General features: G+C 37.9%; 1 protein-coding gene across 5 annotated transcripts in view; it reads right to left on the bottom strand.

Moving 5' to 3' along the window:
- The window catches only part of FBXO34 (F-box protein 34), an 87,867-nt gene that overhangs the window by 40,834 nt on the left and 20,433 nt on the right, over positions 1-26,600 (bottom strand). The window contains exon 1 of one of the 5 annotated variants that reach the window (XM_019451735.2): positions 5,812-5,922. The exons of the other annotated variants lie outside the window; for them this stretch is intronic. The gene's annotated coding sequence lies outside the window, so the exon portion shown is untranslated. Of the gene's footprint in view, positions 1-5,811; positions 5,923-26,600 lie in introns of those variants that run through there. 5 annotated transcript variants of the gene reach the window in all.

Here is a 26,600-nt window from a genome sequence, read left to right as displayed (position 1 = left end):
TGTTAACAAGGGGCCCTGCACACTGTCACTCTGAACTTGGCCCTGCAAATTATGTAGCTAGTCCTTACAGAGACTATGCAGGGTAAAGAAAATTCTGGGGGAAAAGATACCATGAATATATTCAGAAACATAAGAGAAAATATTGCAAACATAGTAAGAACAGTAAGTTAAAACAACGCAAAGAACACGCAAAGAACAGTAAGTTAAAACAAAATAAAACTAAAAAGAGTCAGAAAATGAAAGTGAGCAAAAGCATGCCTTGTTGGTAATTAAAAATGCAATAGCTAAAATGAAAAACTCCTTAGAACAGCATAAGAAGATTGGAAGATCAGTCCAGGAAGTCCAATATCAGAGCATCAAGAGTTTAAGAGAAAACTAAGAGGGGGAGAAAGTCAGGGTACCTGGATGGCTCAGTTGGAAGAGCTTGGGATTATTGATCTCTGGGTTGTGAGTTCGAGCCCCACGTTGGGTATAGAGATTACTTACATGAAGTAAAAAGGTAAAAAAAGGAAAGTCATCAACAAAATAGTTCCCAGACTGAAAGGGTTCGCCAAGTACTCAATGGAACCAAACTCACACTAAGGCACCTTATTGTGCAATTTCAAACACAGAAACGAAGAAAAGAACCAATCACATAAATTATCAGGAACCTAATGTATCAGAATACCTTCTGCCAAAACAAAAGCATAAAGCAAGAAACAGGGAAATAAGAGATCTAGAAAACAAGAAATCCAAAACAAAAAGGCAAGGAGCATCCTCAAGATGTGGATGAAGGGAAGTCCCAGGATAAGAGCTGTGCAGAAAAAAAAGTGGGCAATCAGTCCAGATGGAAGCACATCTTTAGGAATAAGGGAAACTAAGAGAATACCTTAACTGTCTGAACTTCCTGAAAGGAAATATGAACAAGTTGCAATTTGAGCTACATTAGAGAGAAGTTTAAAGTAAATAATAACAAAGAAAAATAAACATTTCAGGGAAAACCAAAAGTTGTACAGGAAAGTACAAGTGTTCATAGATTGCTCCATGGCTTAACTGTGAATAGCATGTTCAGTCTTAACTGTATAAATACTGAATACCAATCTAAGCAAATTTATGAACAATTACACTAGGATCGGAGAAGAAAAAGGATACCTGTGGATGTTGAGAAAGAACTGAATCCTCATCTGCCATAATGGGAAATCAAGAGATACTACCTGAAGCTGAGAAATCAAGAAATCAGAATAATAAGCACGCTGCTAAGAACCACAGTGTTTCGGGGCAACTGGGTGGCTCAGTCAGTTAAGCATTCGACTTCAGCTCAGGTCATGATCTTGAGGTTCGTGGGCTGGAGCCCTGCATCGGGCTCCATGCTGACAGCTCGGAGCCTGGAGCCTGCTTCGGATTCTGTGTCTCCCCATCTCTCTGTCCCTCCCCTGCTCAAACTCTGTCTCTCTCTCTCTCTCTCAAAACTAAAACATTAAAAAAAATTTAAAGAATGACAGTGTTCAAGGGTGGCTGGGTAGCTTAGTTGGTTAAGCATTCGACTTTGGCTCAGGTCATGTTCTCATGGTTCATGAGTTCACGCTGATGGTGCGCAGGAGGCTGCTTCGGATTCTCTGTCTCTCTCTGCTCCTTCCCTGTTCACACACGTGCCCGCGCTCTCTCTCACAAAAATAAACTTAAACACACACACACACACAAAATGAGAGTGTTCAGAACTTGCTACCCCAAAATAAGGCGCCTTGGTATACTGAATATTTTAAACTGAAAAAACCTGCGGTGCCGGAAGGTGCCGGAAGGACTTTCTGACTTTCCCTTCTGTCCGGAAGCAGGTCCTAAGACCTTCATGTAAGAGATGTCCTTTCTATACCAGGAAAAGAACATCTTTATCTGTGTAGATGGAGGGTTACAGAGAGAAGTCAAAGGAAATGGCCTTGCCAAGTTTCCCCAGTTTAATACCCTGAGTGCATATTCTTTTGTCCTATCATGTTTTTCTATGACTTTCCACTCTTCCATCAAATCTAGTGCAGGGGCACCTGGAGGCTCAGTCAGTTAAGCGTCCGACTTCAGCTCAGGTCATGATCTCGCAGTTCGTGAGTTCGAGGCCCGCGTCTGGCTCTGTGCTGGCAGCTCAGAGCCTGGACAGCCTGCTTCAGATTCTAGGTCTCCATCTCCATCTCTCTCTCTCTCTCTCTCTCTCTCTCTCTCTCTCTCTCTCTCTCAAAAAAAAATTTTTTTTATCTAGTATAAAAATACTCAGACTGAACCATTTCTTCAGGTCTTCATTTCTTTATGAAGCCTCCTGTGTCACATAAAACTTTTATTAAATAAATTTGTATGCTTGTCTCTTGTTAATCTGTCTTTTGTCAGTTCAATTTACAGGGCCCCAGCTACAGAACCTAGAAGGGCATTAGGAAGAAAATTTTCCCTCCCCTACGAGAACAGAGAAATGCAAAAAAAAATCAGATATAAGAAATTAAAATGTTTGCCTCTAGAGAGGGAGAAGTAGGAGATGAAGTGGGAGGAGAACTGTTGCTTTTCCAAACAATCTTACAGAGCTATTAAATCTTTATGCACATTTACCACTTTGATAAAACATAAAATCATAACATGAAAAAAGCTAGCAGAAAAACTTCAGGATGTTTTAATTCATGATTCCTCTTTCAAGCTTACAAGTTTTGTCAACAAGAAATTTTTCTCCTTCTATTTGTTGTGGTATTTCCAAATTTTCTACAAAAATGTATTACTTGTATAATAGAAACGTAATCACCTTACAATATTCAAAATCATCTATAACTCCAACTATTAGTTAGGGATATTACCACGTCCTATAATACCCAATCTGGCCCAGCTCAGGAAAAGGTGGCGGCTTACCTTCCAGGAGTTACCTCAGCAGTTTATACCAAATGTCTCCATATCTCACACTGGGTTTCCCTCTCCATGCCTACATTCTTTCAAAACACTATAAAGAGACTTTCCATTTAACTCTGAAAAATTCACATAAACATAATGAACTCTAGAGTTTGCCTTTAAGGGGGCAACAAATTCAATTTTTCATATCTTTATTATTCCCAAAACTAAACTTAAAGCTTTCAGTACACAGAAATTGTAATATAGCATATATTATGTTAACACAACTGTATAACATTTATTTGTTTTTATTCTGCATTTAAATAGCTGTCAGGTCAGCTATCAGTTGTCAGCTATGTATCTAACTAGAAAAGTTATTACGGTCAGAGTTTGCAAAACACAGTTCAGATAAATGTCACAGCCTCTGCTCACCTCTACAATGGATGATGAGGATGGTCATGGTCATCATAGGATGTTTAAGAAGGGATCTGCTTAGCACAGAGAACTGAGCCAATCTGCAAACATATGTAGGCCAGCCAAGGCAGCTAGCTACACATGTTTTCACTTATTCCCCTAAGAGTGATTTGGTTTGTTTGGATTTGGTATAGAATCATTTCTGGATTTAAGGAAAACTAAACAAGGTTTTACAGCTTGTTATGCTGACAGGCAGAAAACCATGAAAAAAAATCCTAACCTAAAGAAGATTCCTTTTGCACTTAAAATTAAGGTAGGATAGACATACCTGAAGACATGGTCTACATTTCTCATCTTCATCCCGCCTAATCATGGCAAAGATTGTCTTCATTATTAATTAGTAAACTCTGGCATGCAAATATGGCCTGTAGGATCATGAAGAGTTCCCCCAACCCACACACACACCCCTAACACCAGTAAAATGCCTCGCTGGCATAACATACCAAATTTTTCTCAAACTGGCAACCAAAACAAGCTGCTACCAGAAGATTTTTTTTTCTCAAAATCAAATTAAATTTTGCCAATGTACACAAGAATATTCCAGATTAGTGGCTGTTAACCAATTTAATCTTATGACATTGAAAACTTCTTGTTCACACTAGAGTGCTTTAGGTAAATACTACTAATCTCTTCTGGCTTCTAGATACCTTGCAGACTTTGGGAAATTCATCTGGTTTCTTGCCCCCTCCAGCCACTCCATCTCAACCTCCAAAAAAATGCCTTTGAGTTTTTTGTTTTGTTTTTGAAACAACTTGCTTTTTCCATCCTGAGTTTTCCTGAACTATTTCAGGGTTCTGACAATTTTGCCAGTGACTAAATCTCCTCCTGGGAATAGCTGCCTCATTATCACTATTAAAAACAGTCACTCCTAATACTGACTGATAAGGATCTGGAAACTTATTGTAACTTCGAGAATGCATATCCCACCCTACCCAATCCAAAGATAAATGCATCACAAATGGAATAACAGACTCACCACAGGACACAATCCCACAGGCTTTGTGTTCCAATTAAACTATTGAGTGTTGTGAATATTCCTAACTCTTACCAATATGAAGAATTTCCTACTATTTCCTTCCTCATAACTAATTAATACAGAAATTACTACGAGCCAAGCAAGCAAAACAAACGAACAAGGCAAACAAAATACACACTCACACACACAAATACACACACACACACACACACACACACACACACACACACACACACAAACTCAACAGTAAATATCCTAATCCTAATGTTTTTAAGGTAATACAGCCTTCCAACTGATCTACTTCAGAAATATTCTGTGCACTACATGTGCTGTGTGGGTAACTTTTGTTCTTGGCAAGCTAGTCCTCCTGGCTTAGAATATCAACAGCAGATAACCTCAAATAAGAGCTCTTTTCCTACAATCCCTCAAATGGAACAACCACTTAGAAACTTAATTCTTGCAGAAAAGCATATCCAAAATAGAGATGATCATAAATTTATTTCTATTATTGCCATTTTGGTTATATCTCACTTCCTCAGCATTAGTAAAAAGTCACATAATCATAATCCATCATTCTGGAAACCTGAGAGTGATACAGAGATGACTCTCCATCCACTCACAGCCCCCCAAAAAGTAGTACCCAGAAGTTCTTTCACATCAACCAGAAGCAACCTGGGCCCCTTTTGCAGCCACTGAGGAGAACGGGAATTTAACCTTTTTTGTGCCTTAAATTTCCTTGGAGTACGTGAAAACTGTAAACTCTCAGAATATTTTTTAAAACAAAACCATACACACAACGAAAACCAATTATGTTAAAATACTGTTACCAAAATATTTTTTGAAAACTCATTAGTATTAAATGCACTTTTTACGTTTGTAATATATAAAATAACAAGCTTCAATGACAAGCTATTAACTACCATAATTTCCAAATTATGACCAACATAAATGGTATCTTCACGATATCTGCAACAACTGCAATGTGACATAAAAATATCTTTGATTCCAGGGGCGCCTGGGTGACTCAGTCAGTTAAGCGTCTGATTTTTGCTTTCACCTCAGGTCACGATCTTGCGGCTCCTGAGTTAGAGCCCCACATCGGGCACCACGCTGACAGATATTCTCTTTCTCTTTCTCTCTTTCTTTCTCTTTCTTTCTCTTTCTCTCTCTCTCTCTCTCTCTCTCTCTCTCCCCCCCCCTCTGCCCCTCCCTCACATGCACAGTCTCTGTTTCTCTCAAAAGAAATAAATAAACTTAAAAAAATTAAATTAAAAAAACCTGTGATTCCACAAAGTCACAGGGACTGCTTGCTAATTTGCTGTGGTTTGAAGCAAATGTTAAATTTCAGTTAGAGATTAGTGAAAACAAGAATCTAACATTTTCCCATTTAAATTCATGGACCCCTGAAGCTTTTAAAATGTAATCATTCTGAAACAGAGATCTGCATCATTAAAGAGGGATTAGAGATCACTTAGTTCATCTCTTCTTTTTAAAGATAAGGGAACTAAGGAAGAATTGATGGTATAGCTCACCTGAAGTATCTTGACTGCAAATCACTGGGTTCTCTTTATGTATAGTAAACTACTGTTTTCTTTTGAAAACCTGAACTTCACATCTAGCAATACTTAGCACTTACCTCAAGCTTGCAACTCAGTTTCAGCATCTGTAAAATGAAGATGATAACCCAAATATGGAAGAACCTTAACGTGAAAATCATATTTAAAATTCCATGTTAAAGTACTACAGCAGTACTTTTAAAGGTAAGGCTATTTATCAATGAACTCCGTAAAACATCAAAGACAAGTTATCCTTGCTCCTTGGTATACCTTAAGCATCGTTGAATTCTGACTTATTTAACACATTAACTATTTATTTTATGCTGCTAACTGTATCTCCCAAAGGATAAACTGACCCTAAAAATAAGCCACTTCAAGTAGAAAATGATATGCTTAGTACAGAAAGTATTGGCTTTAGAGTCACACTACTATAAGATATATGTCTGCAATCCTAGGTAAAATACTTGTTTTCTCTGGTCCTCCATTTCTGAATCAGTAAGATAGGAATAAATGCTAACAACCGTATGTGATTGCCAAGAAGGACATTAAGTGTCAGTCCTTCTCTTAAAGGGGTCAATGAGGAATAGAAGATAACCTTGTAAAGCAGTGAGAACATTTGTTTTCTCCTCCTTCATCACTTGATACAGTTATTTAAAATAAGATGGGGGCACTGGGTGGCTCAGTTGGTTAGCATCCTGATCCCCGATTTCAGCTCAGGTCAAGATCTCACAGTCGTGAGATGGAGCCCCTAGTCTGCGTCAGGCTCCGCGCTGGGCGCGGAGCATGCTTAAGAGTGTCTCTCTCCCTCCCTCTGCCCATGCCCCGTGCGCACTCGCACTCACGCTCTCTCTCTCTCTCTCTCTCTCTCTCTCTCAAAAAAATAAAATAAAATAGGAATAAGGACCGCAGAAATAATATCCTCCTTTAATGGTCAGAATAGAATCTCTCAGCAATCTAAAACAGAGCCACTCAAATAGCCAGCAATTCTTTCCATAGAAAATACTTGTTTAAAAATAAATTACACAATAAAGATTGTATTACTGTGCACTGAAAAAAGGAAGAAGATTAAAACTAAAGACCATTCCCAAATTTTTAAACAGACAATAGTAAACAAACATTTGGAGGACAAGAGTCACACAATTTAAACATGTAAGCACTTAAACATGCAAGTGAAAAAATAAATGCCAATAGAGGTAAGGCCACTAAACTTCTTTCCACAAAAATTGTTTTCTTTTCCTCCACAAAAAGAAATCAGGTGGTTGACTGTATACAGACATGTCAAAGTTATAGTGACAAATTTGCAAACATTTTAGTTGACTAGGAACAGAAAATACAGTAGGTAGTCCAAGGGAACACAAAAGGCTCATAGAACAAAGCAGATCTGTTAAACACTAGGGGCGGAAAAATGAGCCATTATCTGCCATGCCCTCCTGTCGCACCCTTTTATTTGTAGTCATAACTGCAAGCTGTTTTAAAGACAATGGCAATGTTATTAAGGGTACCTTCATGCTGTGCCAAAGCACATACACACAGCAATTCAGAACAATCAGTCTTACTTTCATGAGAGCAAAAGTTGTGGCCAAATGAAATGGGTGGATACCATATTAAACAATCTTGGAATTAGCTAATAGGATATAGGAAAAAATGATCCTAATGCAGATGCTAAATTCTCTTCCTTCTTTACACAATAAAAATTTTTTATTATCTGAAAAGCACTCGGGGAGGAAGGTTCCATTTAGTAAGACCTAAATATGGCCTGTTTTTAAACACAAAGATGTTTATTATTTCCTTGCATAATCCATAAACTTAAAATATGTGCTGGATACTAGATGCAACGTTATAACTTTCAAAAGGATGCTGTGTAGAAACAACTAAGTGGAAACCTTTAAATATAACACTGCAACTCTACAGAAAACCATGTGTTTCACAAATATTTAATAGAAGTAGAAATTCACTGCAGGCAACAAATAGCAACATAAAACTTGGTTTGTAGGAGTACTCCACTGTTCTTACACAGGTTTAAAATGTGGCACTTTATCTGTCATTGTGGCTTGTCGATATTTTATTCAATCTACATTAATTACATTACTTCATGCTTTATTAACGGACTTCAAGGCAAAATCGGAAGAAGTATAAAAAAGACATTTAATAAGGCTATGACTTTATAACCACACCAACACGGCCTTACACATACACACAGTACACAGTAGTGTATGAAGTGTAGTAGAGGAAAAATGGGGTCTAAAATTCAGGCCTGGGAGAAATCCTATTCAGTGAAAATTTTTATGAAACATTTTTCATAGGTTGTTTTTAAAACTCATATTTTAGAAAAAATAAAAAATAAAAAAAATAAAAAAATAAAACTCATATTTTTGAAACCTTCTTTCCAGATGCAATTCTAATGCATTAATTAGAATTTATATTTTATATCAATTAATAGCTAGTGTGAGAGATATCTACTGCTCACACTAAACTGAAAGGGGAGGGTCTTCTCAGATGAGCTATTTTTAAAAGAATCCCAAGGATTTAAGCTCTTCTTGGGCACTTCCTCAGATACAGCCTTAGTGTGCCAAGAACCATTCAACATCATTTTTGCCACAAAGAACAAAAACCAAGTAGGTAAAACCCATATTTTGTAATAAACCTCATAAATATATTTTGAAAAGCAAACCAGTCTCACACAGCTCCAAACCTAGAAAGATGATTACAATAAAAATGGGTCGGCCTCTAAATTATTTGCAATTTACAGTGATTTTAGACAAAATAATTTTATCATTATTTAAGAGTGAGGCCATATTTTTCCATTTTCTTAAGTTTGTATTTTAATTACAGTTAGTTAACACAATAGTGTTACATTAGTTTTGGTATACAATATAGTAATTCAATAGTTCCATACATCACCCTGTGCTCATCACAACAAGTGCACTCCTTAATTTCTGAGGCCATACATTTAAACTTATCCGGCAATTTAGGGTAAGAATGAGGTAAGAAAGCACTACAAAAAAACAAAACAGAGGTATATCTCATGTTTCAAAATGGCATTCCCAAAAAACTGCCCAAGTCAAATTTTTGAACTAGCTTCTATTTTCCTCTTCATCTCTAAAAACCGAACTGTGTAACACTCCCTGCCCCTCTCTGGGTGGTGGGGGGGGGGGGGGGGGGATAAATAATAAATAATAAAAACATGTACAGTGCTGCAAACCTATTCTAAATTATACAAGTAGTAAATTATTTTTAAAACAAAATAAAATATAAATGAGAAAATTCTGTTTTCTGTATTTGTGACCTACTTAAAGGTCAAAAGAAAACTGAATAGAACATAGAAGACTAATCAACCCTTCATTTCAATCAAACCCCCACACCTCACCCACCCTCACAACTTTGAAGTACAGGAACTCTGCTATTCTCTTGACATTTGTGGAAGCTGCAGTTTGGCATATTTTGTTTGTTGCTTTTGTTTTGCAATTAACTGCTATGGATCAAAGAAAAAAAATCATTCAAAAAGAAAATTATTCAAGTTCACAATAAAATAAAGTGGTAGGTGAGTACGGGAAGCCTGAAATATGGAAGAATTCATTGAAAGTTTCCCCCCACTACAAATGACTTAAGATTATGTCTAATTAGTACCCAAACTTACATATTCTGAAAGATATTTTCATGGACAAGAAAGACAGTGATGCTGTTTATAAGACAGGGGCTGGTGCTTCAAGCATTAGAAATAATCTGCTATTCCCAACATAAAAAATACAGCACTCAAGGCTAGCAGATTTTTTTAAGTTTTTCATGATAGAATGAGGTTACCATCGTAAAAATTAAATTCACAAACATAAACACACACCTAAAGGTAATTTCATCAGAATTGAGACATATACCTCTCTCATATTAAACAATATCATCACTTTAGCAGCAGACAAGTCACTGTAACTAAGCAATAAATCCAAATACTATTCTTTCCCTTGAGAATCAGATTATTTTTCTGATGTAAAATTCTAATTTGTTTAATATATGCAAATACCTACACATTCTTTATAAATACCCGTTACTGAGGGCTTCTTAAACCCAAATATTAAATGAGGTGATATTTCCCTCCATGATTTAGCTTCATCCTAAAAATTTTCCTCCAGGTTCTGTCTGAAATCTATCAAGATACCTAAATTTGATTATTGTACTAGTATGTGGTACTTCTCACATTAAAATTACTTTATAGCATCAATCCATTAAAAAACAAAAACAAAAAACTGACCCCTAGTCAGGTACAAAATCACTCATTCTCAAAATGCCAATTCTCCTCAAAAGATTAAGCTCCAATTTTACAGAGACAAAGTCTATGTTATTCAGGGAAGTCACAGTAGTTGAATTTCATATACGTCAAAACCCTCATTTCAGGGGCGCCTGGGTGGCGCAGTCGGTTAAGCGTCCGACTTCAGCCAGGTCACGATCTCGCGGTCCGTGAGTTCGAGCCCCGCGTCAGGCTCTGGGCTGATGGCTCGGAGCCTGGAGCCTGTTTCCGATTCTGTGTCTCCCTCTCTCTCTGCCCCTCCCCCGTTCATGCTCTGTCTCTCTCTGTCCCAAAAATAAATAAAAAACGTTGAAAAAAAAATTAAAAAAAAAAAAACAAACCCTCATTTCAGATGCCACCTTAACTCCAAACCTAGTATTACAGGAAGGAGAACATCATTTGTTAGGAAAACCTCACAAAATCCTCCTCCTTACTGTGGAAATAACCAGAAAAGAGGTTCTATACCTTCCAACACCTACTGAGGGTGGTATCAGATTCCTGGAAAGTGGCATAAAATTTGTTTATCACAAGGACATACAGAGGTTTAGAAATATGGGACTTGTTCATTGCTTTATTCTTTTAAGAATCAAAGATGGAGAACAGAGTAAAAATTCTAAAAGTCTAAAAGCAAATGCATAAAATACTCAGCTATGAAGTCCAGTTTTGTAATGTTACCAACAAGCAAGTTCTGAGAACTAAGTAAGGCAATTATAATTAACACACTTATTTACCTAAAACCTAATGTTCAGTATTAATTCAGCTCCTGGCAACATTAACAAAATATTTCAGTTCCTAGCTTTAAAAGAAAAAACAAAAAACTAGACTGTTTCAAGTTAGGTGTTTAATGCATTTTGATAATAGCTCCTCAAAGTTGGTCTTTCCAAAATCATGAACAATCATCACTGAACACTTAGTATTTCCCAAGCCTTAAATGAGACCCAAAGGACAAATAAATAAGACAAACACCATCCTAGTCCTCCTATGGTGCTGACATTCTAACAGAGAAGACAGAAAAATAGTTACGTAACGAGTAAGAACTAAAACTAACTATGTAAAACTCTTGGAAGAAACTGGGCAATGAATCTTCTTGAATTAGGCAATGGTTTCTTACATATGACACCAAAAGTACAAGCAACAGAAGAAAAAACAGACTCCACCAAATTTAAAATGTTAAATTTTAACTATCAAGAAAGTGAAAAACACAACCTCCCACAATGGGAGAAAATACTTGCAAATTATGTATCTGATAAGGAATCTGTATCTAGAAGATATAATGAATTCTTGTAACCCAGTAATACAAAGACAACCCAATTAAATACTGGGGAAAGGAAATAAATAATTTCTCCAAAGATATACTACTAATAAACACATGAATAAATGCCCAACATCATTAGCTATCAGGAAAATGCAAATCAAAACCACAATGAGATTACTTCACACCCCCCCAGAATGGCAAGAATTGAAAAGTGAAAATAAATGTTAGCAAGGACATGGATAAATTGGAATCTTCATATACTGGTATTAGAAATGTAAAAAGTATACAGGAGCATTGGAAAACAATTTGGCAGTTTTTCAAAAGGTTAAACATAGAGTTACCATACGACCCAGCAATTTCACTCTTAAAGATGTATAAATTCAAGAAATGAAAACATACGTCCACATAAAAACCTGTACATGGATGTTCACAATACCATTATTCCTAACAGCCAGAAAGTGGAAACAACCTAAATGTCCATCAATTGATGAACAAATAAACAAACTGTGTATATCCATACAAGGGAATACTATTCAACCATAAAAAGAAATGACTTACTGGTATGTACTAGAACATGGATGAACCTTGAAAACATTATGCAAAATGAAAGAAAACAAACACAAAAGATCACACACATGGTTCTATTTATATGAAATGTCCAGAAAAGCAACTCTTGACAGACAGAAAGCAGATTTTCTGGGAGGAGTAGAGGGTATGTGAAACGACCCCTACTGGGTACAGAGACCCTTTCTGCTATCTTCATGATAGCAAGTGGTACTCTTACGACTTGAATCAAATGCTCTAAAATTGATTTTGGTGATGGTTACATAATTCTGTGGATAGCATTGAAATGCACACTTTAAATGAGTTAACCGTGTGGTATATGAATTCTATTTCAATAAAGCTATTACTAAAAACGTAATAATAATGTTTACAAAGTACTGTGAAAAAGTACAGGGTATTAAGGAAACATATAAAAGGAAACTTAACCTAAACTGGGGAATCAGAGGAGGGTTAAATGAAGACCTGGATGCATAAGCATTTTTAAAGCATCCAAGTGCATGGTATGTCTGAATTGAATAGCTACTAGTAGCCAACAGAATTCAAGAAGGGATGGACTAGAGTGACAAGGTGGAAGAGATAGTAATAATATAGCTTACATTATTGAACCTTTACCTATATGCCAGGCACCGCTTACAAAGTCTTAAATACTGTATAATTAATCCTAATAGCTCTGAAGTATGGATGGTTATTATCTCCAATTTTACAGTTAAGGAAACTGAGGCATAGTGAAGGAAAAGTTAACTTGCCCATGGTCACAGCAAGTGGTGCTATCATGACTTCAACCAAAACATCCTAGCTACACTTCACAACCCACCTTTCCCTGGAACTGTCTATGGACTACAACAGACATAGCTTTGTATATTCTCTCCGGTAACAGTAACCAGATTATGTTATACATTTATACACAAGTTCTTTTGGTTGAACACAAGATGAAGTACTGGAGTTTAGAAACCATGTTTTATAATACTTATTAACCTTTAAACTCTGGAATCATACTCAGCAAGGCAGGCTGATCACTCACTAGCAGTTCTGAGAATTGACACTTCCTAAAAGACTGTCTCTCAATTAACTTGGGGGGACACTTACTCATTATCGCCATTTTGTTTGTTTGGTACGTGTGTGTGTGTGTGTGTGTGTGTGTGTGTGTGTGTGTCCTAAACCAACAGAGTGGAATATACTTAGAACTTGTTAGTGTTTGTGTAAGAAAGTGAATCAAGCTTAAGTTTCTAGCATGAACATCCACATGGATAAAAGTGTCTACTATAGAGTCCCAGAAAAGATGGCTGGGAGAAAAATTCTGAGTTCAATTTTGGACAAATTGAGCTGGAGGAACTGAGAGACATCCAAATCAAAATGAATAACACACAATTAGATCTGTGGACCTGGTCCTCAGAAGAACGGATCGAAGAGGTAAATTTGGAAGTTTTGGCACATACATGGCAATTGAAGCCATGATTAAAAAAAAAAAAAAAAAAAAAACAGAAACAAAAACAAAAACAAAAAAAAACTAAACACCTAAGTAGAAAGCACAGAGAAAAAGTCTTAAGACATTGGTTTTCAAATTTGAGCAAGCATCACAATCACATGGAAGGTTTGTCAAAACATAGACGAATGGGTCCCATCCCCAGAGCTTCTGATTCAGTAGATCTGGGTAGGGCCTGAGGATTTTCACTTCTAACAAGTTCCCAGGTGATGTTGACGCTTCTGGTCTGGGGAACCACACTTGGGAGAACAATGGCCCATAGCAAAGCCCTATAAAACTCTGTTAAAGCAGAGAATAAGGAACTTACAAAGGGGAACAAGACAAGCCTAGGAGTAAGGTAGGAAAAATACTACTGCCAATTAAATTTTTACCAAGCAATCTCCTAACTGATAATCCACTGGAAACTTAAATTCTACTTGCAACAAGTATTTATTGAGCACTCACCATATGCCAGGCACCTCTGTTCTCTGTAATCTGATCCTATCTTCTCTCTTGGCCTCTGAAATACCACACACTCCTCTGCTGTTCCTGTTTCTTCGTTGAACACCTATGTATCTGTTCTCTTACTCCTTTCTGTCCACTCAAAACATTTCAAGGTTCCCTAGGATTCTGCATCTTTTCTTCATCATGCAAGCTCTCCCAGAGCAAGTTTACCTAACCCTATAACCCTGAATACCATCCAGCTGCCAATAATTCTCCCATACTTCATCTCTAGAACCCAACCGCCTCTGGGCTTCAGATCCTATTTCCAACTGCCAACCCAACCGGACACTTACACACTAAGCCCCTTTCCATAGTTTCTCTCCAAGAAACTTAACCAGCCACCCAGAGACCCAAGCCAAGTATCTGTGGATCCTCCCCACCCCCCCCCCTTTTTTTTTTGAAGTTTATTTATTTTAGAAATCTCTATACCCAATGTGGGGCTTGAAGTCACAAACCTGAGATCAAGAGTTGCACCCTCTTCCAACCGAGCCAGCCAGGTGTCCCAGGTATCTGTTAATCTTCCTAAAGCAACTGTTCTCAACTTTAGTTGATTAGAACCTCCCTGGAAGTTTTGGGTTTTTTTTTTTTTTTTAAAGAATACCTCGCTTGTAGGTCTAATAATATGACAACAAAAATCTTGCGTCCTTAACACATATGCATGTAAAATGCTTAGCAAAAAATGCTGTGAGCACTCAAAACAGGTAAGTTTGCTTTTATTTTTTTTTAATGTTTATTTTGAGAGAGAGAGACAACATACATGATCTGGGGAGGAGCAGAGAGAGACGGAGAGAGGGAGAGAATCCCAAGCAGGCTCCACACTGTCAGCGCAGAGGCCGGCATGGGGCTCAAACGCACAAAATGTGAGATCATGACCTGAGCCAAAATCAAGAGTCGGACACTTACCTAACTGAGCCACCTAGCCACCCCAAACGGGTAACTATCTTTATAAACACTTCAAATTTCATCTCATCTGAGGTCTTTTCCGAATGAATCAACACTTTAAGTTCCTAATAACAAGAAACAAATGAAAACAAGGGCACCTGGGTGGTTGAGTGGGTTGAGCAACCAGCTCCTAATTTCAGCTCAGGTCATGATTTCACAGTCCTTAAACTGAGCCCAGCATCAGGTTCCTCCATGAGCAAGGAGCCTTCTTAGGATTCTCTCTTTCCCCCTCTGCCCCTCTCCAGTTTGTGCGCACTCTCTCACTCTCCCTGTCTCTAAAGTAAAATGAAAACATCAGGGGCCCCTGGGTGGCTCAGTTGGTTAAGTCCAACTCTTGATTTCAGCTCAGGTCATGATCTTGCGGGTTGGGAGTTTACACCCCATGTCGGGCTCTGCACTGACAGTGTGGAACCTGCTTGGAATTCTCTCTCTCTGCCCCTCCTCCCTCCCAAAATAAATAAACTTAAAAAAATTTTTTTTTTAATATTTATCCAATGAAAACAAAAAATTGTCTATAAGTCTCTCTAATGTAAATTTATAAAACTTAGGATCAAAGTCATATTCCTACTGTTGCCAAATATCCTTTGGGTATAGATCTTTATAGTGATTCCTAAAGGGAATAGTAAAATTGTTAAATAGGTACATCACTGGAATCATGGTTGAAATTTGGCCAATGGATAAGACAACACAGACCAGTGAGTGAGGTCGGTTGTTCATACAGCCATTCACAGAGACACTGGTGGGCCATAAATGGAAAAAAGGAGACACGAATATATTCAAACAAGCTAACAAAGAGAAGCCCATTATATGACACAGTTTGCAAATGAGACATCCAACTCTGTAGTGATATCAAAAAAAACTTGCACCTCTCCTCTTTAGTGTTATTTTGTATTTTGAGTATTTTCAAAAGAGAATGATGAAGATTTAAAATAGCCGCTATCTTCCAAAGTATAATGCTTTGTGTCTCCTGTCCAATGATGTTAGCAAATCTACTTTTTCTTGACAAGACATGCAGAAATGGGCAAATGCTGAGTTAGTACGTTCATTTAAGGATACAGAATTCTGCCATTTTCACCCCCTGATGGCCAGTTTCTTAAAACCTGAGCACAACAGGACAACTAGAAAATAGCCTGGAATATGTCAGAAAACCAAGGAATAAAAGCTGCCAAAAATTGCAACTAAAATAAAGGACAACGGTTGGTTTTATTTGGTTGGTTGTTTGCTTTAGCTGAACAAATTAATTTGTCTTACAAATGAAATAAGTTACATATTTTAAAAATAAAATGTGTATGCAAATACCACTAGAGTATATAAACATTTATTTATTTTTTTTTAATATTTATTTTTGAGAGAGAGAGAGACAGCATGAACGGGGGAATGGCAGCGAGAGAGGGAGACACAGAATTCGAAGCAGGCTCCAGGCTCTGAGCTGTCAGCACAGAGCCCAACGCGGGGCTCAAACTCACCAACCCGTGAGATCATGACCTGAGCCAAAGTCAGATGCTTAACCAAATGAGTCACCCAGGTGCCCCTATAAACACATTTAAAAAACAAAAACAAAAAAACATCCTTTCCGAAACCTGACTGCCTGGTAAGTGGAGAAGGACTTAAAGCTGTTTCCAGAAATGCAATTACTGAAGATAAGCTTTATTTACATTTATGATACAGTCATAAAGGTATCTGGACTGTGGAAAGCAGAGAAAGTTTGAAACCCCCCCCTTTGTTTTAAAGAACGATACCTGTTATGTATGAAGTAAGCATATTTCCAAATAGGAGGGAAACACAGATACTGATTAGAGCTATGAAAACCTAATAATGTGGGTGAAGAGTAAAGAAAAAAGAAATTTAAAATCTTTTTTCCAGTTTTACTTTTCTAGATTTAGGAAAATCTTTAACTTTTACATTTTAAAAATGAACAAAATGTGTATATAATCTAAAGGTTACCTATTTCCAGTATGACTTTTGAGTCCTTTTTATAACCCATTCTCTAAGGGGTCACACAGCCTGAACCTCTCCAGTGGCAGAAAAGGCATTCCACCAACAAAGACTGTTCAACTTCAGAGACTTTTACCAAAGGAAGGCATAGAGTGCTTTTCCAACCTCAAAATCTAAACGCAAAAGGAAGTTTATTTAATACCATCATAGTATTAGACCCTGGTACACTCAAGGTCACAAGTTCATGAGGGTACATAAAGCACATCTCACGTGGTTTTCGGCAGGTCACCAAGCCAGGTGACAAAACCAAGAACCTTTCTCAAGAGTCCACCTGGATTCCCAGTAGGGAAAGGAACTGTGATAGTTGCAATAGCAACCAAGCAAAAACCTGCTAGTTAATTCACTTGTGAATAAATTTACTATTATACACAGATCTCCTAACAAACTACAGAAATTTAAGAAACTGATCATTGTTCTGCTTTTGTTGTTCTCCTCTGTTACATCCAACGAGTGGCATTCTATCATATCAGAATAACCCAGGCCAATGTGGGTGCCTTCTGCTCCAGGCAATGAATGTACAATGCCCTTGACTATTATACTCCACTCTGCTCCAATGTGCTCAACAGACCCCTCACATAATTTAAAAGAAAAAAAAAATACTTCTCACCCACTTGGACACAGAACAAGAGCCTTCCAACAGGTCCAATGAAATAACTCCTTTACATCAGCCCCACAGGACCCATATGAATGACAGTCTTCAAGGGAAACTGAAATTGTCTCTGTCTTTACCACCCTTGTACCCAGACTCTTCTCTAAGGGCACATCTCTTCTCAGGCAGTTACCTGGCCTAGTAAACATGGCTTCCTGCCCTTTACACTTAACATCTGCCTAAACCTGCTGGTTCTCAACACCCTTTGCCCTCTTTTACAAATGTGATTATTTTTATTTGGGGGCAGGAAATGGAAGCAAGATGAGGAAGAAGGAAATTAAGGGGATTAAAAAAAAAAGTTCTCGTGGCTTCAAAAATTCCAAAAAATTTATAACTATGGAAATAGATAACAGGATCCAAGTTCTTCCCTTCCCAACAGCTCCCCACAGGCTACCACCTATGAAATTGGAAGCTCCAATCCTAATTTAGCTCCATGGGAGGGCCAGGGTGGGGGGAGTAACCAGTTATCGAATCCTAATTTGTGATATTTAGTAAAAACAGTAAATTATGATGTCACAGACTATTTAAATATAGTAATTTACACAAAAGACACCCCCCCCCAATGGTTAAGCAAAATATCACCTCAATTCCTGCAAAGCCTGGATTCTACTCTAAGAGTAGCCATTTTTTCTTCGCTCTATGACATTGGGTGAGTCACTACTTCTGAGTCTGATACTTCAGAGTTGTGGTGAGGATCAGATCCCTTAGCAGAGTACCCACTCGATAATATAATTAGACAGAATGGTCCTGTCTACTTTGTTCAAAGCAAACCAAAATTAGTGCTCACTCTTATGTAATCATTTTTCAACAACTTGGTCAGTTCTTGTAATGGTGTTAAGACATAGGTGGCATTTAACATTTTACTGAAAGAAAGAATAGCCTATGCTTAAAACGCGAGTTCTGTAGAGTCCTAGAAATTAACGCATATTAAAACATTTTATCGGGGCTCAGTCCGTTAAGCATCTGATTTCGGCTCAGGTCATGATCTCGCTCGCGGTTTGTGAGTTAGAGCCTCACGTTGGGCTCTGTGCTGACAGCTCAGAGCCTGGAAGCCCGCTTCAGATTCTGTGTCTCCCTCTCTCCTCTCTCTGTGCCCCTTCCCTGCTTGTGCGCTCGCTCTCTCTCTCAAAAATAATGAGTAAACTTGATTATATAAAAAAAAAATTTATCTATTTATCTAGGTTGTTCTATTGTATCAGAATAACATAGGCCACTGTGGGTACTTTCTACCCCAGTCAATGAATGTACAATGTCCTTGACTGTTTCTCCTACTCTACTCTGCTCCAGTATGCTCAACATATTTGTTTTCATAGTTTATTCCAGAAAAGAAACATGAAACCATCTTGCTTAAATTAAGGAACATTAGGAGCAAACTTGCCCCAGAATCTCTTTACAAGCTCTGACACTTAGCTTCTTTGCTACTTCTTTTATTCACCAGAAAGAGATATAGATGTAGTTCAAATCACAGGCAAGTCCCTTACACTTTGATGTATGTGCCCAAAGACTAGTTAGATTTAGAAAGGACCTTCCCAAAGAAGGAAAACCAATTTCTTAGCCTTTAATCAATTCTTCTTTAAACCCAGGAAATACCATACAATTTGTTTCCCATAGCTAATAAGTAACTTAGCACTACTTTATAATTATTAAGCCTATTCTAGTCAGAGTACTCAGATTAGCTGCTAGCTATGAGAAAAATAACTACTAAAGGGAGTTTCCTTGAGGAGATTCCTCTATCCCTATACTTTCCCCCAAACAAGAGATGACAATCACTTGATGTGAGCAAGGGTGTATAAATTTCTATACTATTCTTGTTTTTTTTGTTTTTTGTTTTGTTTTTGTTTGTTTTTTTGCAACCAGGACCTGGCAGAATGACTACTGCAAAGAAAGGTGGCAAAAAAGAAGGGCTGTTTGGCTATCAACAAGGTAGTAACCAAAGAATACACCATCAACATTCACAAGCACATCCATGGAGTGGGTTTCAAGAAGAGTGCCCCTCGGGTACTCAAAGACATCTGGAAATTTGCCATGAAAGAGATGTGCACATGGACACCAGGTTCAACAAAGCTCTCTGGGCAAAAGACATACGAAATGTTCCATACCACATATGTGCGCGGTTGACCAGAAAACGTAACAAGGATAAAAATTCACCAAACAAGCTGTATACATTGGTTACCTATGCACCTGTCACCACTCTCCAAAATCTACAGGCAATTAACGTGGGTAAGAACTAAATGCTGTCAAATAAAGGTATAAAACTGCAAAATAAATAAATTTAATGTCTATACTATTAGCTAGCCTAACATCATATAAATTTCCTACACAACCAAGCAGGAGCAAGCAGAAGCTAAGTGTACTAGATGGTCCAAATGTCTGATTCTAGCTGATAAAAAGAATTCCAAAAGTCATCTCCATTTGGATGTTCTGTTATTCAAACCTAGAAGCTTAGCTGAAATACTCTTACCAGTAAACTATTTTAAGGCCTCATGAAAGAAACTGTCATTTAAGAAACCAGAAACTGCAAGAAAGAAGAAGGAGGAGGAGGAGGAGGAGGAGGAGGAGGAGGAGGAGGAGGAGGAGGAAGGGGAGGGAGAGGGGAAGGGGAGGGGGAAGAGGAGGAGAGAAATGGTCCTTCATGGTTGTTCTCATTAGACTTTCTGCACATTACTCTGCAACCACCTTGTCCTTCCTTGCTGCTGGAGCTATACCTACATCTTTCGGCCAGTCTGTTTGCCTGGTCCCTAGTTCCCTATGGCCACCTCTGCTGCTCTGTCTTCCTAGTGGTCCAATCACTGTTTTTCTTGTACTAGGACTGACCTAATGCCCATCTTCTGCTGTACTATCTGTCAGACAGCAACCACAGAGGTCGGTGGGGAAAGGGGAACGGTGGAACATGGGTTGAGGGGAAAGGGAGAACAGTGGAACACGGTATGTGTGACATGACTCATCTGTTCTGACCATCTATTCCATAACCTGTTCTAAGACTGTGCACCCTGGCTCACTCTGACAGACCTGTTCTTGGCCCAAACTAACCCTTTAGACTAGGTATGGTTTTCCTGGCCACCAGCCTTTTACCTAAAACTTTCTAATGAAGACAGAAGAATCTCACAATTATGACCATGCTTACAGAAAAGGAAATGAACATTCAAATGTCTCTTCCATACTTGGCACTGTGCTAGGTGCTTTCTCACTCAAGACCCACCAAAGGCCACTGATACAGCCTTCATTTTACATGAGGATACAATGGAATTCCACTACCTATGTATTTCAGAAGATAAAGCTAAGTGTACTAGATACTGCGTAACATCAATAAAATTCTTTTTAATGTTGCCCTGACAGGGCTGCTTTTCATTATGTGAAGAGTAGTCCACTGCAATGCCAAGGAATCTGGCTTACAACTTCTAATTAGCTATCAACTCACTTTACAAATACTGTTTCACTGGAGTGCCCAGATAGCTCAGCCGGTTCAGCGTCTCTGATTTTGGGTCAGGTCATGATCTCACGGTGTGTGGGATCAAAGCCCCATGTTGGGCTCTGTGCTGACAGCACAGAGCCTGCTTGGGATTCTCTCTCTCTCCTTCTCTCTCTGCCCCTCCCCCACTCGCTCACACTCTCTCTCAAAATAAATAAAATATGGAGGGGGGATTAAAATATTTTTTTAAAATACTGTTTCACCAAAAAGAAAAGGCCACACCTTAAATGGTAACTGGCATTATATACCTGTATAGAATTTAAATCAATTCTAAAATTTACAAAATAATAACCTTTGTATCTTCAGAATTACAAGAATATTTAGTATGCTCAACAGTGATAGTAACAGTTTACTAGAGAGAACAAGACATAAGAACATGTTATCAACCACAGGGATATAATCATTAAAATCCAGACTTGGAAACTCTAAAGGACCAAAACCCTGGTTTCTTTAATAAAGAAATTACCAGAAGAGGGATAAAAAAGAGGTAGTGAGGGGGAAGCTCTAAACTAAAAAGGATTTAAAAAGTCATTACCAACCAGCTGGAAGTTCGTGACCTTATGTGGATCCTGATAAAAACTAGGACATTGAGCTTTCCAGTGTCAAAGTATGGAGGAGACACTCAGAAAAGGCTCCTTGCAAGGGGAAAGAAAAGAAGGAAGAATAGGTCATTAGCCTTGGACCTCAGGTAGCTGAAGGAGAAAATGCGTTTGCTGTCTACCACATCTTTACATGTCTCAGTGACACATTTGTCCAAGTCACCAATCTGTCAAGGCAACAATCTGCCAGGTGACTGGTGGGATGAAGGTGAGGCTGACCAAGATGCATCCTCTCCCTATGCTGCCTTGTTGACTACCCAGCATGTAGCCCAGAGGGTGCAAGGAGCTGAGCATCACTGTACTCCACATCAAACTCCAGGCCACAGGAGGAAATAGAACCAAGACCCCTGAACCTAGGCCCAGTCAGTCCTCAGAGCCCTTGCCCACTCAGGAATGAAGATCAGGAGGATTGAGAATGTCACCCCTATCCCCTCCAATAGCACCCACAAGAATAGGGGTCATTGTGGTTGCGGTCTATGAGCAGGATTCCCAAATTATTGTCTTCTGTTAATAAATTGCCTTTGTGTAAGCTTTAAAAAAACTGTAACATTTGAAAAATAAATAAATATAATAAACTAGGACATGTGAGACAACTGGAAATTTGAACAATGGATATTTGATGATATCAAGGCTTGGGGGATAAATACATATACATTTTTTAATATATATATATACATATATTTTAAAGAGTCCTTATCCTTTAAAGATACACTAGACTACAAATGAAATGACATCTGTGATTTGTCTGAAAATAACCCCAGAGGAAGAAAGTGGAAGAACAGATGAAAGAAAATTGAACACTGAGTTCATAACTGTCAAAGCTGGGTGGTAGGTACATGGGGGGTTATTACATGGATTTCATCTATTTTTATGTGCTTGAAACTTTCTGTAAATTAAAATCAAAGCACTTGGAAAATACAAATTATTTTCATGTAAATGAAGAAAAACAGGTCCTTTAAAAATGATACCACTACCTGAATATATCTGGGTTTTAGACAAAGTAAAGGAATTTGATGATACTAATATGGAGAGTAAAATTCAAAAGCTAGGCAACAGAGCAATCTGTTAATTTTGTTAGGTAAAACAATGGCCCTGTGGTTATGGGGGAGAATGTCCCTTTAAAAAAAATTTTTTTTAACCTTTATTTATTATTGAGAGACAGAGCATGAGCATGGGACGGGCAGAGAGAGGGGGAGACACAGAATTCAAAGCAGGCGCCAGGCTCTGAGCTGTCAACACAGAGCCCGATGTGGGACTTAAACCCACAAGCTGTGAGATCGTGACCTGAGCTGAAGTTGGACGCTTCACCGACTGAGCCACCTAGGTACCCAAAAATGTCCCTTTAAAAAACACATATTGATACATTCAGCACTAAAATGACACAATGTCTAGAATTTAAAAATTGTTTTTAAATGGGGACAAGAATAAACAACTATGGCAAAATGTTGAAACTAACTGATATACAGGAGCTCACTGACTACTTTTGTGTGCATCTGCATTTCAAAAAGTAAATAATAATAACAGAAACAATAATAGATTCCAAGGACTTCCTCCACTATGTGGGAGAGGAAAAAACAAAAACAAAAACAAAAAACAAGATCAATAATTCAAACTAAAACCCCCTAGTTCAAATAAGGGTCAAGTTTGGAGAGGGTAGGGAGATAGGAACAACCACACAAGAGTTTTATATAATTCACCTGAATTTCACAAATAGTCAGAAGAGTGTGGTGAGGAAAGTCTCACAGTGTTCCAACATAATGGGGGTGTACTAGAAGAAAAAAAAAATTCTTTCAAGAACTATTTCCTCCTGCCAGTCCTGCCCTAGACATCGATTTATAAAGACACTTTCAACATTTTCTGAAATCCAAGAAGTAGGACTGTCAGTGTGTTTTGCATGGGAACAAAGCTTCCCTAACATCCTGAGCACATATGATTCTGATTGTACAGAGGTTTCTGGGAATGGAAATAGTATTTTTTCATTCCTAGTTTTCTGGCTGTGCTCCAAGACTACTTTTCTTATCAAGTTATCTTTAGTAAGATCCTTTGGAGGTGGGGGAGGAGAACCTTTCAAAGACTTTTATGAAAACATTTGCACATACACATTTCAGCACTTCAAGTAATGACACCAAATGTTTTTTGAGGTTCTAAAGAGAAAAACACAATCTAAAGTTACCTAATCGTACCAAAATCTCTGCTGTGGGCAATCATCACCATATCTAAATTGCATAATTATTATTGGCAAAGAGAGAAAAAAAATTAACACCTTCTGAGAATTTATCATATGCCAAGTATCTAGTATGTACTTTTAACTAAATCCTCATAACAACCCTAATAGGTGAGTATTATTATCTAAATATTACAGATGAGAAAAGTGGGCAGGCACTGAAAGGCTAAGTAACTTGTAAGTGACCTAAGTGTAACTCAGTGGCAGAACCAGATTTGAACACGAGCCCTCTGGCTCTTAACGTCTGGGCTGTTCTCTACTATACTACTCTATACCTTCAAACTTTTCACTCTAAAACACTTCTAGACCCTATATCATTGGCTCTTTTCATAATCCTCATTATCTTTGAAATTTTACAATATTAAAAACATTTAAAACTAGAAGATCCTTCTTTAATGAAATTAAACTGTCTGAAGAGAACAGCAGCTATTAAAGGCATTAGCACCACTGACCAAGAATAATGGGGCCTCCCCAAACTGCTCACCTTAATGCAAAGCTCACCAGTTGACAGACCTTGTCTAGGCAGAGATCCCAATCAATTTTATTTTATTTATTATTATTATTATTATTATTATTATTATTATTATTTTGAGAGCGTGAGAGAGCACATGCAGGAGAGGAGCAGAGGGAGAGACAGAATCTTAAGTAGGCTCCATGCCCAGTGCCGAGTTCCGGGCTCGATCTCAGACTGTGAGATCATGACCTGAGCCAAAACCAAGAGTCAGACACTTAACCAACTGAGCCACCTAGGCACCCCCAAAATCAATTTTATACGGTTTCATTCTTCCATTTGATTGGTTAAATCAGAATCAAACATCTGTAACTTGAAAGAGACAAGAAAACAAAAGTTAAAGAAATGTGACAAAGGAAGAAAGAGAATTCATAAAACAGAACAGATCTTGTCAAAAGCCTTGTAATTAAGATCTTCAGAAACAGTCAAGATATTGCATCCATAAAGCAAAACACGATGCCGTGAAAAAGCAAAAAAGAATGAGAAAGACTCTTGGAAATAAAATATCAATTTAAAGAGGCAATATAGAGGAGGCGCCTGGGTGGCTCGGTCAGTTAAGCATCCAATTCTTGGTTTCAGCTCAGGTCACGATCTCAGGATCATGAGACTGAGCCCCATGTTGGGCTCTGCGCTAATAGCACGGAGCCTACTTGGGATTCTCCCTCTCTCTCTGCCCCTCCCCTGCTCATGCTCTCTCTCTCTCTCAAAATAAACTTTAAAATAAATAAATAAAAAGGCAATATAAAGTTTGAAGTTGTGAAGATGAAATCTAGAAAATAGACAAAAACAGAGACAAAAAATTACCAAAGGACCCACAGCATCAGTCCAGGAGATCAGCATTTGATTAGAAGAATTCCAGAAAGAACAGGGAATACAGTCAGTGGTATGTATTATAACAGCACTGGAGAGTGACAGATGGTAAGTACACTGGTGGAGAGCACAGTGTAACATATAGAGATGGTGAATCACTATGTTCTACACTTGAAACTAGTAACATTGTGTGTCAACTATCCTTCAATAAAAAATTAAACAAAAAAAAAGAATTCCAGAATGAAAAGAAAAAAAATTGGAGAAAGTTTCCAAAAAAATATGTTTTCCCCAAAAGATGATTAAGTTAATAGATTTATAGAAGTCTTACAATAGGGCCCACTCAGTGCTCAAATCAATAGAGACCAACATCAAGACATATCATTGGAAAATTTCAGACAAGATCAAAAAGATACTAAAAGCTTTCAGAGAAAAGGCAGCTCATCTACAAAGGAACCAAGAATCAAACTGGCCTAGGAATTCTCATCAATAATGAAGGATACTAATAGTTGAGCAATGCCTTTAAAAATGTGACAGAAAATGATGTTCAAACCTAGAATTCCATTCCCAGCCACACTAACATTCCAGTTTAAGAACAAAATAAAAACCCTTCCAGACACGGAATCACTCAAAATTTACCTCCCACACATCTTACCTTAGTATGTACACTAGCAAAACAAAGCAATAATTCAAGAAAGAGGAATATATGGGAAACAGGAGCATAATGAAGGCAAGTCACAGGATGTCAGTTGGGCAGCAGTTCTAAATAAAGCTCACAGAATGGAGCAGGAAGATAGAGGGCATCAAGGAAGCTAACTATGAAAAAGGGAGATACTAGAAATTTGATATTATCTTTAAAAAGTGTAACTTAACTGTTTCATAGGAAGCTATAAAAGCAAAAAATGCCCCCCAAAAAAGAATACAAATGAGAATTCTGATATGGGGAGGTAATGGCATCCTGTTTTATCTTTGGAGAATTACCTTCTTCAGACCCCTAACACATGTGTTTCATATAGGGTTGACCCCATACCCATCTCTAAGAGTGTGCATGTGACCAGGCTGTTAACTATACCAGTCTATTCTCTCCACCTTGCCATAACTTGTTTGGAAATAAACACACAGCCTAGAATGGGTGGCGGGGTGGGGGTGGGGGGGTGGCAGGGTGTGAAGGATCCTGAAAATAAAGCTAAAAGGAGGAAATCAGACTGATAACAGCAAGAGAGCAACTCTTCAAAGCAAGGATTGAGCATGTGGATCCTGTCCTACTCTATCCTCCTCAGACTCTCAGTTCTTCGAACCAATTTTCTTTTCCACTTAAGTTATGGTTGAACTAGTTTTCTAACACTTACAAGGATTCCTATCTTATATACTCCTCTTTCAGAGCAGGAAGTCAAAAGACACCATCTATTGTTAGTGAAATAAAAATAAATACATAGTATTTACCAAGATGACCAGAGAGCTAAAAATAATGGCAGAACTACAGCAGAAAGAAGATGGGGAATGGG

Source organism: Panthera pardus, unplaced genomic scaffold (genome assembly GCF_024362965.1).
Source record: "Panthera pardus isolate Hobbes unplaced genomic scaffold, ASM2436296v1 HiC_scaffold_24, whole genome shotgun sequence".
NCBI classification, from domain to species: Eukaryota; Metazoa; Chordata; class Mammalia; order Carnivora; family Felidae; genus Panthera; species Panthera pardus.
This window is presented reverse-complemented; position numbering and strand designations above follow the sequence as displayed.